The sequence below is a fragment of the Eschscholzia californica genome, unplaced genomic scaffold (genome assembly GCF_041429995.1).
Source record: "Eschscholzia californica isolate CP2 unplaced genomic scaffold, dmEscCali1.0.p SCAF_2, whole genome shotgun sequence".
NCBI classification, from domain to species: domain Eukaryota; kingdom Viridiplantae; phylum Streptophyta; class Magnoliopsida; order Ranunculales; family Papaveraceae; genus Eschscholzia; species Eschscholzia californica.
Window position 1 is genome coordinate 39,931,811 of NW_028238309.1, and position 10,945 is coordinate 39,942,755.

A 10,945-nucleotide genomic window follows, 5' to 3' on the forward strand; every position below is an offset into this window, starting at 1 on the left:
TGATGTTATTGTGCTACACTACCATTAGCATTATACCTACGGTAGTTACCCGCTAGATGTGACCGTTGCTTTCTTTTTAATTTTAGAGACAAATTTAAGAGAGACTAGAGGGGGCAGCAGCCGTGCTGGATTATTTTATTTTGTTTTCGTAGTTTTGATCTTGATGGAAACGTAATGATGGTTTACTCGATAATGATGTACGAGAGAGGCAGTAGTAGTATTCTCATCTCCTCGAACATCATATAAAAATATATCAAATGTTTTATTATTCCCATATCCCTTCGTTATGCGGAATATAATATATTTTTTGATGGTATATAAAATCATAATAAACTTTGATTATGGAATCTTGATTAAACGGAGCTACTTAATTTGATGACGAAGTAAAATAGTCTTCTTCACTTTTCTATGTCAAACAACAACCAAATCTCAATAATTCTCCTTCAGCCCCAATGTCATCCAATTTCAGTAGTTGCACCATTAGAAACTCTACCAACATAATAAATTCCTTGTCTGCAACCTTGTCCTCATTTCGCATGGCCAATTCCAATTAAGAAACCTGAAAACAGAAATAGCTAGTGAGGCCTAAAGCCAAGGTACCGTCTTGAATAAGAGATTAAAAGAACCAAATAAGGGTCGCCTTCTTTTCGAGGTTATCAACCTCCGATCGAACCATGACTACAGGTTCACAAGATTTTAATGTCCCTTCATCCATTTTTATCTCCTCAGGCATCCTGTCAACAGTTGGCTCCTCAGGACTCTTCTTATTGATCAATGGGTCCTGGAGATTCTTCTCCTTGATAGTTGAGTCATGGAGGTTCTTCTCCTCCATTGTTGGATCCTCGAGCTTCCTGTCCTTGCTTGTTGGGTTTTCCAAAAGAACCACTTTAGACATTTCATTGATCACACGAGCCATGTCCTCCTTTTATTTCCCTGCAAATTTATGACTCTGCTGCTCAGGCTCCAAACTACTCTGATGAGCAAGAAGTCTTTTTAGATCACCTTCAATTGGAAACAAAACAAAAGTATATCAGCTTTAAGAAATAATAAACCCAAACAACTTCACATGATTTTCTTTCAGACTACTTCAAGCATACATGATAATGTAATAAGGGTAAAAGTGGTACTCAAGTCAAATATTTTTACCCAAAATATAAATCAAGGAAAATGTTCTCATATATATCTTCAAGATATAGATACACTAGAATTACTATAATTATTTCTATATTTACGTTAGGGGAATGATAAAGTTACAAAAGATAAAAAAAAGGTCCCCAGCTGATGTGGTGGGTGTGGTTTCAAACTTTGACCAAATCTAGGCCGTCGAGAGATGAAAATCACAACCGCCACATCAGCTGGGAACTTTTTTTTGTCAAAATCTTTTGTGATTCTAGCATCTCTCTTTACGTTATTTATTTCCAACCATTGTAATTCTCTTCTATTATAAATAAACAAGGAGGTATATGGTTTTCCTCACCCAAAACCTAAATCATTCTTGGTATCAGAGTCTAAAACACTCTAACAAGTAGGGTTTCGACCCTATTTAGTTTCCGCTTAACCGGCGGCGGTAGCCGCTTCTATGACTACCGTCCGCCATAACCAAAGTTAACTTTTATGTTCTCTTATATTCTATTCTCTAGTTTTTTTAATTAGTTTAGTTTGTAGTTTTAATAAATTTAGTCAAGGTTTATTGCCGAAGTTTTACTTTATGTCTTTTTAATAAGGTTTCAATGGTGGAGATTCTAGTTATCAATATTATCGGTTATGGATTTGGGAGGTTTTTGTTATCAATGATGGACAAACTATTTATAATGGGCAGGAGATCTTCAATCTTGATGAGTTCCGTGGATGGGTTAAATTGGTATACAAGAAAGTTTGAAGTTAATTCATTATTGGTGCAGGAATGATAGAAAAAAAAAAGTGGTGGTTTTGGTTTTCTTTTTCGTCAATCGGTAAGATTGGTCGTCGTTGTTTGTCGTCATCTAGAGTGCAAGGTTGTTGCCTCCTCGTCGGGGTTTTTTGTGAGTTTGTCTTCACAAGGCAAACATATCGTATTGTTGTCATGAGCCTCTGAACCCAGAGAGGTTATGCTCACTAAGTGCAACCTTTCTCGTTGTTATTATGTCATGTTTGTTCGTTATTACTGCAGTAATATTTTACCGGTCTACACCAATAATAAAAGTTTCTTCATCAACCAATTCCATGATTGCCTTAATGAAGAATGTGTCAACGAATCAAGTTATTTCTCAAATTGAACTTTCGGTTTAATCCTCCGTTCAAATTGCGGGAGGGTAATAAGGGGAAAGTGGTACTCAAGTCAAATATTCTTACTCAAAATATAAATGAAGGAAAATATTCTCATATATATCTCCAAGATATAGGTACACTAGAATTAGAATTATTTCTATATTTACGTTATTTATTTTTAACCATTGTACTTCTCTTCAATTATAAATAAACAAAGAGGTATATGGTTTTCCTCACCCAAAACCTAAATCTTTCATAATGTCATCCAAGACACAAGCAGAGACACGAACATATATATACATATAGAAAGACAAATAGAGACATAGAACATGCAGAGGTCATTGGCTAAAAGAATGGTGCGCCCTAAAACAGGTCGCGAGTTTAAAGCTTAACCTCGACTTGACCCATGAAACCATGTCCATGACTCATTAAGGAGTTTCTTTCAGTATTATAGGAACTTGGCCCTCCTTTCATCATGTGTCTGAGTCTAGGAACTCACGCTCCATTTGGGGTACTTCAGTGATCTGATGCGCGAAATTTGAGATACAAAATCTTAGCCTTGTTTTCTAACTTGTAGGTTTAAGTTAAAGAACTTCGTTATAGTTAAAATATATTTGAAGTTTATGGTAGTGGAATAATTTCAGTATTTTAATACATTTTAGAAAATACATATATTGTAAGAGAAAGGGTTGAAAACTTTCCACAACCAATAATAGCATTCTAAATACATATCATGTACGTTACATGATGATCGTACTACCCTATCTTATGGTCCTACCCTGTAACGCCCTCATGTGGGTGCGATCTTAGGCCTCCCGTGCTCCCACAAGCGGTCTTTCCCTTACACTTATAAACTGACCAAGCCGTTTAACTACTCCCGGTCAGTTCGTAGGTATACTAACCTTATAGTACAGCTGCTTACGTTGAGAGTCTCTCCGACGACAGTAGATTATATAGGAAATGACTATTTTGGTAGTAAAAGATTTCATAATAGCCTACACATTTTACTATTAGCTAAGAGTTGTCAAAATATTATTGGTAAAGATGCACAGAGTTAAAATAATATGGATAATTACTCATCAGGTTATTTTGCATTTGATGTTTTTCAACATTACCCGTTCATTGAATATTTCCTCTTTTCTCTCTCTAAAATCAAATATTCTTTCACACACACACTCTCTCTCAAATATTCTTTCATCTTTTCACCTTCTTCTTCTTCTTTAGTAAACTATCTTCATCTCTCGCTAAACTCAACTAATCTATCATCCCCGTATCATCACTAATTCATCGTCTTTAATCACCACCATCACCAACCGATTTGGATTTCGCCGAACCAGTTCACCTTCTAAATCTCATCAATCGTTTGAGCCGGTTATTGGTCGAAATCAAGCTCCATCACCAGCCAATTTCTTCATCAATCTCTTCTATATGGAAAAGTGCTTCCGAGTTCCTAAAACACTGATCAAAGTAAAAGTTATTAGATAGTGGACCTATAATCCATGTAGTTATGGTGAAGATGGGTTTTAGAGTTGATGTTATTTTAGATAATGACCCTGTAAATATGTATTTTGGAGTTGATGTTATTATAAATGATGACCTTGTAAATATGTATGGGAAGTGTGGTAATACCGACATAGCTCATATGGTGTTTGTCAAAAAAAACTGAAATGAACATTCTATGATGAACGCCTCTCATGAATGGGACATCTACTAGTGTTACAACCACATCTGTTACTTGAGCTTGATGGATTTTCCCATTCTTGGAACGAAGTTCATATGTTGGGTTTTTCGATTATCTCGAAGATTTCCTCTTTCTCTTCAGTCTTTACTTGATCGATTTCATTAAACGAGTCAGCTGAACTGCATCTAGATAAAGTTTTAGAGCCAATTGTTATTATTTCGTCTATCTCCTCATCTATTGTTGAATCAAATGAACGTACATATCTTAGTGTTCGAAAACGTAAAGGATTTTGTTTAGATTTCTCTTTCACTCTTTTACACCAACTATAAAGTGATTCTCTATCTCTTTCGGCAAATATGGCTTTTTGACACCTTAATCCCATCTAAAGTAATCAAGAATCTTAATTCATTACCTTCATGATTGGAAGATAAGAAGATCGATTAAGTACCAAATTTGTTGAAACTGGTTGACCATGACATTTTACAGATGAAAAAGTGAGAGTTCTAGCATTGGCAAAATGGCTCATTAGTGTTACAACCACAAGAGCCATTACAACCGAAATTAGCAAGACTGAGCTAATCTTGTTTGTTGTCATGACTAGATTATGTGTAAAGGATAGGGAGGTTCTATAAGTTTAGGCATTGAAAGCAAAAACCCTTAGATTATGATGATTTTTTATCTTCATCTTCCGTCTTGTATTTGTACATTGAGAAAATATGCAAGTGGTATGTGGTTTTGTTTTCAATAAATTGTTTTTATATGATGAATGATGAAATCAATTCCAAACTCAAGATTTCGTAGACACATGCTTTTAGTTTATATTCTTGATTTATAAATCGTGTCTGCAAGATATGCAACTCAAAATTATATTCTGCGAAGCTTGCAAATCATATTTGCAATCTATATTTTGCAAACACAGTTTGCCGTTCACATTATGCAAACTCATGTTTGCAGAACAGATTGTTGCAAACACATGTTTGCAGAACTTGTTTGCAAACACTTGTTCGCAAAACAGATTGTTGCAAACACGTGTTTGTAGGAAGGCGTAAGGGAAAAATGCCATCTTTTTTCTGGGTTTTTTCTTTTTTGAAAAAAAAGTATTGAAATTGTTAACAAGCTAATGAAAAATAATTTCTAAATATATAATTTTTATAGAAATCAAACATCTCAAACAAAAGTTATATCGATTTAAAGTTTAAAGAAAAATAAAAGAATTTAGTTACACAAAATGACAAAAAAATATATTTTAGTCTTCGTATACTTTTTGACCTGAATAATAATTTTCAAATGTTTTGTTTTTTAACTCATTTTCAATATTATTCTAACCTTTTTAGTTATTGCCCCTAGATTATATAGTACTCAGAATAGAACAACTTTGATTTCTCTTCTTTTGGCCCACAAACCCACTATAGATACTTACATAAATGGAAGGGGAATACTTCTTAAGACCTCAAATGTACAAGAAGTGGAAAAGGACAGGCCCTAGAAGGTGTCAAGGAGAATTGATTATAATCGAAACTCTTTCAGTGGGGGAAGAAATCCAATTCTGAGTGATACTCAATTAGACCTAGTGAAAGCAAATCTACATGAACTTCGTTAATTTAAGGAAGGCATGATACACAAAAACTAAGTTGAAGAATTAAGATATTCTTACAGTGAATGTAATGTGCATGGTAACAATGTTTAATTGTTTAAGTATGTATTCTTCGTTATTAAAATAGTAATAAAAAACAACAAAATAAAATGCAATATTAAATTGAGCAATGAGCTGCAAATAAAATATAGGACTTATCTTTTTACGACTTTGTTATGAACGAACAAGACAACCACTAGAGATAATGAACCTACAATAGATGAAGAGACAAAGATGGTGGAACAACGACACGAATTTTACTCGCTGTCCTAAAGACTTAAAACGCCCCTGCTACCAATAAATTAGGTATTGCTTTACAGTATCCGGGTGAAGTCCCCCTAGGATTCAATAGTTCTAAATCGAGAACTGAAAAAGAAAACTTCGTTTTTGATGATGCACAAAATTCGTTGACTAATGTCAATAAGTGAAGAATATACCAAGAGTTCAACGGGTCAATCCAACTTAAGGCAATAAAACTGATGGACCGGCAACACTCCGCTACATACGCCCAGAACTGGGAGGTTGGCCAGGATCAGCTAAGGAGCTCCAGCCTTGCTTCGCCTAAAACACAATCAGGTCAGCTCTGGGATTCCCCAAATGAGTAAGGGAGGTCTACATAAGTTGGGTCGATGCCTTACACTCTAAACTGGGAGGGCAGAAGCGCACCGCACGCTTTCCGACTTAATTAGTGAATTAGGTATTGTTTTGCAGTATCCGGGCGAAGTCCCTAGGATTCAACTGTTCTATATCAGGAACAGAAGAAGAAAACTTCGTTCTTGATCTATTGATCTTGACAGAGTAATAAAAAAAGTGGAGAAGAGAAGTAGAGAGAAAATATTTTTCTGTTTTGTCCTTCAGAATATTTGAATCTTATTTATAGACTCAAAATTTAAATGACCAAAGATCCAACTGATGATGCATAAAATGTCTAGACGTTGACTAACGTTTGAAGAGTCAAGCTTAGACCTGAAGTCCATCGGGTCAACCCGACCTAAGGTAACAGGTCAGCTGAACCCTTGACGATCCGTCACGTACTCCCCTAACTGGGAGGTCGGCTAGAGAAAACCAGTCCTGTAACGCCCTTGGCATGAACGGATCAGCCCTGGAGTTTCTAAAGGAATGAGGCGGGGTCCACGTAGGTTCGGTCGATGCCTTACGCTCAGATTTGGGAAGGCAAAGCGCACCAGCAACCTACCGACTCAATACCAAAATCTCCACAGAGATCTCAGTCGGTTACAGATCTCTAAGTGTTTAAGCAAGTTTGGACTTCACGCGTTCAAGAGAGGAAACTTCTCCTCAAAGATCTATCACATCGGCAGGATATCTACGAAAGATACTTGAACTTAGGAACTTCATCTATCCTGAATACGAGATAAACACAAAGGGAAACTTCCCTCCACGGCAATCACCGCCGCCTCTTAAGCCTATAAAAGGCCTCCAAATCGTCCTTCAAAGGACACGATCTCTGAACCCTAAAAGATCACAAGAAACTCTGACTTCTCACAACTCGCCCCCAAAAGGATCAATCAATATTCATTCTTTTACTGCAAAGAACACCCTGACTGTCTTGAGCGCCGGAGCGGTTTTCGAACCCTTTGCAGGCTTTTTCCCCTTTGGGAACAGACGAATAGGAGCAGTAGGCAGAAGCAAGGAGCAAGAGTAAGGAGTAAGGAGGAAGAGCAAGGAGCTAGGAACAAGAGTAAGGAGCGAGGAGCAGGAGCAAAGAAGCAGATAATCAGAACTGGAGGCAGAAACACTCGGCAGAATCTAATTTGACTTAACAGAATATTCACTATAATGGAGGTTGTCATGCATCAACTCCATGTTTCACGATGATATAACGGAAGGTCATTTTTTGACATCAGCACCAACAATTTTCGATCGTTTGAAACTGATGATCTAAGGGTTACCATTGAAAGAAATAAACTAAATTCAGACTTTATCTCTGTCAAACTAGCCTGTAAGGCATATTCCTTGGACTATCCTCTTTTGTAGCCAATGCATTAAAAGCAAAGATTAACTCAAAAATTGACCATTAAAAACTGATGTAGCAAATTCAGATTTAAAAATCCATAAGAAAAAATTCTATTAAAGAATCAGATTTAAAAGTCCGTAGCTGAAGTAGAAGAAAACTACTATTGAAAAATCAGATTTAAAAGTCTACAGTTGTATAGGCCAAAATACGTCACCAGGAGCGCCCATAGAAATCCACGATTAACGGGCTTCCGCGGTGACCAAACCCATAAATTGATGGCTAATGGGCCTAACCCATTTATTTTCAGGCACCCCGAAGGAACGTGAAAATACGCAAACATCTCCAGCCCGAAATCGAGAGGTCAGTCCTCACCTCCTCAGTGGAGCTCCCCCGTGTATCCGTTGGGGAGACGCTACGATCATTCAAGATGAAAATATCCCGAATATACCCGTTAAGGGGTTGTAATATCCGTATTAATGGTGATAGCTCCATGCTTTACCACATTGAAAGCGACAGCTCACCGCTAGGTGAAGGTCGACTACCATCACTATAAAATGACCAAGAAGAAATGATACATGCCGTCTGATTGGAGAAGTTTCTAAAAAAAATTTAGAAACACTAACCGATCCCTTCTTCCGTCTTTCTTTTGGTCTTGTTCATCTATTGTTTTTGATGAATTTCTTCGTCAAAACCAAAGTTTTGAAATTCTTTTTCAAACACATAAACCCTAGGAACTTGTTTTCGAAAACTCTTTTCAAAAAACCGAAATACTAAGGTTATATGCTATTGAAAACCATTCAAAACCTACTTGATTATGTCTAAATCACATTCAAACTAATCAAATACATGTTCAAATCTCTATTCAAACAAATCTATCTAATAGTTCAAGTACGACTCAATTCGTCTAGCCAAAGATAGTTCATGCAAACGGCTCGTGATGCCACTGTTGGGCTATGGTATCTCCCTAGTGTTGTTAGCAGAATCTCAAATATCATATGTTTAACACTAGGTTTCCAAGATTATATACATGAACTAAAGATGAACTAGAACAGAAAGAAGATTACCTTAATGGCTTTCCCACGAACTAAATTCCGACCAGTATTCGGAAGATAAGAGCTTCAAGTGTAGCTCCTCTACTTGAGACACTGAGTGGTTAATTTGAACTCCCTTCTTCAAGTCATTTAGGACCTTCTTGAAGGTTGAGGTGAAAAACTCCTTCTTCTTGACTAGATAGATAGACCGGGAACTTTTTCTCTAAAATCCTCTCTCTCCAATATATGTCTGAAGAGAGAGATTTCCTTCTGAGAAAATTCTATCCCTTTATGTTCTCTGACTTGGTCTTTATATAAAATGCATAGAATAGGAGTTTCACTCAAACTAGGATTTAATATGGACCACATAAAGAATATTACCTTGAAACACATTTTTAGGGTAAATTAGGGGTTCATGGTATGGCCGGTCAGAGTAGCCCACTAATGGGATTGGCCTGGCCGTGGCCGGTCCCTTGCCTTGGTCGCCCATCACATGGCAGACCCACTTTTAGCCTTTCTGGGCCTCCCTTTCTGGTCCGGGTTTGTCTATCTTTGTCCGGACTCCTCCGAAACTTTTTGGACTTATAAAAAGTGGATCCGATTCATCTAATTGCCAATCTCCACTAGTCAAACCTCTTAGTTCAAACCACCACTCTTTACGTAACCCATTTTAGGATCTGGTCTATGTTAGTCGCGGATTAACGAAGTGATCCGACGATCGAAAGCGGCTTCTAGCTAATCATTACAATCCCTAATTCGACCGGACTTGATGATCTTCCGCATAAGCCCATCATTATCCTATGATCCGAATCGTATGCATTGTCATCTTGGTCGAAAGACACTCCTTCGGAAGGACATTCCTTCATACCGCAAGGACATATCTTTCAGTCTCCCACTTGTACTTAGAACAGGTGCAATGCTCGATTGCCATGTTTTTTCATATCTCATCGGATACGTCATACTAATCAGACTTTCTTGATCTAGAGGACAAACTGTCAAAACAAATGATTAACTCTTAATCCATTTGAGCACGACCATGCGTTTTCCAGTTGTCACTCTTCAAGTGGCCTAAAGATACTTTATCCTAACTTTCATTAGGAAGACATATTCAATTCTTGTACTCCCACAGCTTCATGTCTATCGTGTCTCACCCGGCCTCCGTTTTTATGACCTCCTTTTACGGCGCGACGTTTGACGGGACCATAGTTCGACATTCCTTACATAAGATGAGCGAATACTCATGTTTTGAGGAATACTCCAATTTTCCAAATGAGAGTTATGACGTTCATATCTTCAACTTCAATTTAGTGCATCCTTATACTTAGTAAGTTTCTTATTATTAAAAGACAAAAGAGGGAAGAGAGTTAAACAGGTGACTGCCACTTACACTAACCGGTATTTCACCACTTGACTAATCAAAGTACATAAAGTATAGCAGGTTTCCTTGTAAATATCTGTTTAGATCGGATTGATTTGCACGGTTTGGTACTCAATGTACACACCTAGTAATATTGTCTTATAACTTGTTAGTGCATTATTATGCTTAAATACGAATACAATATGAACTTGTAACTTTTTCTTTCCTCCAACTTGAAAATCTGTTGATAACAAATGCGTCAAACAACTGTCTATAATTGATTTTTTTTTTGTTGAAACTAGCCTTTCGTTAATTAATAAAAACGCTATTACAATATTTATCAACTAAAATACAAGGAACATTTTTCCACTTTTTGCTTCTATTTTTCTTTCTAGCCCATTTAGCTAACTTGTCTGCTTGCAGATTGAGTTCTCTCCTTGTATATTTGAATTGAACCACCTCGAAATTCCTCCTGATTTCACGACTTTCCGGATATGGATCAGAGATTGCCATTGGACTGAATGCTTTTTATTGTTGATGTGCTTGATCAGATTGATATTGTCGCTTTCAATGATAATTGACTTGATATTTTGTTCTTTCGCCCATTCCAATCCGAATAATATAGCCATTGCTTCACTGTTTCTCGCCCTCGATATTTTCACTTGAGCTTCGATGAATTTAGATTCTGTATTGTGTGCAATTAGGTTGATTCCCAGATTAGATGTTACATTTATAAAGGATGCATCAACATTAATTTTAATGAATTGATTAGCAGGAGGTTATTCTCAGTGATTTTGTTGTTTCTAGGAAAAGATGTAATCATTTTTATGATTTTATTCAGATCATTTATTTCATGCTGAAAGCAGTGGCCACATCTAACTTTCCATAAAATCCAAAGGATACTCGCAAAGTGAATATCCTCACTGGTGTAACAGTGATTGGGATCGTCTTCCCAAGAGAAGATCCAATCGGAGATAGAAGTAATGTTTTCCGAAATAATATTAAAATGAAACCAAACGTT

The 10,945-nt window shown here is 36.7% G+C and overlaps 1 pseudogene; it reads right to left on the bottom strand.

Annotated features, from left to right (window-relative positions):
- Window positions 1–406: 406 nt before the first annotated feature.
- Window positions 407–916, bottom strand: LOC147557862 (uncharacterized; annotated as a pseudogene).
- Window positions 917–10,945: the final 10,029 nt, after the last annotated feature.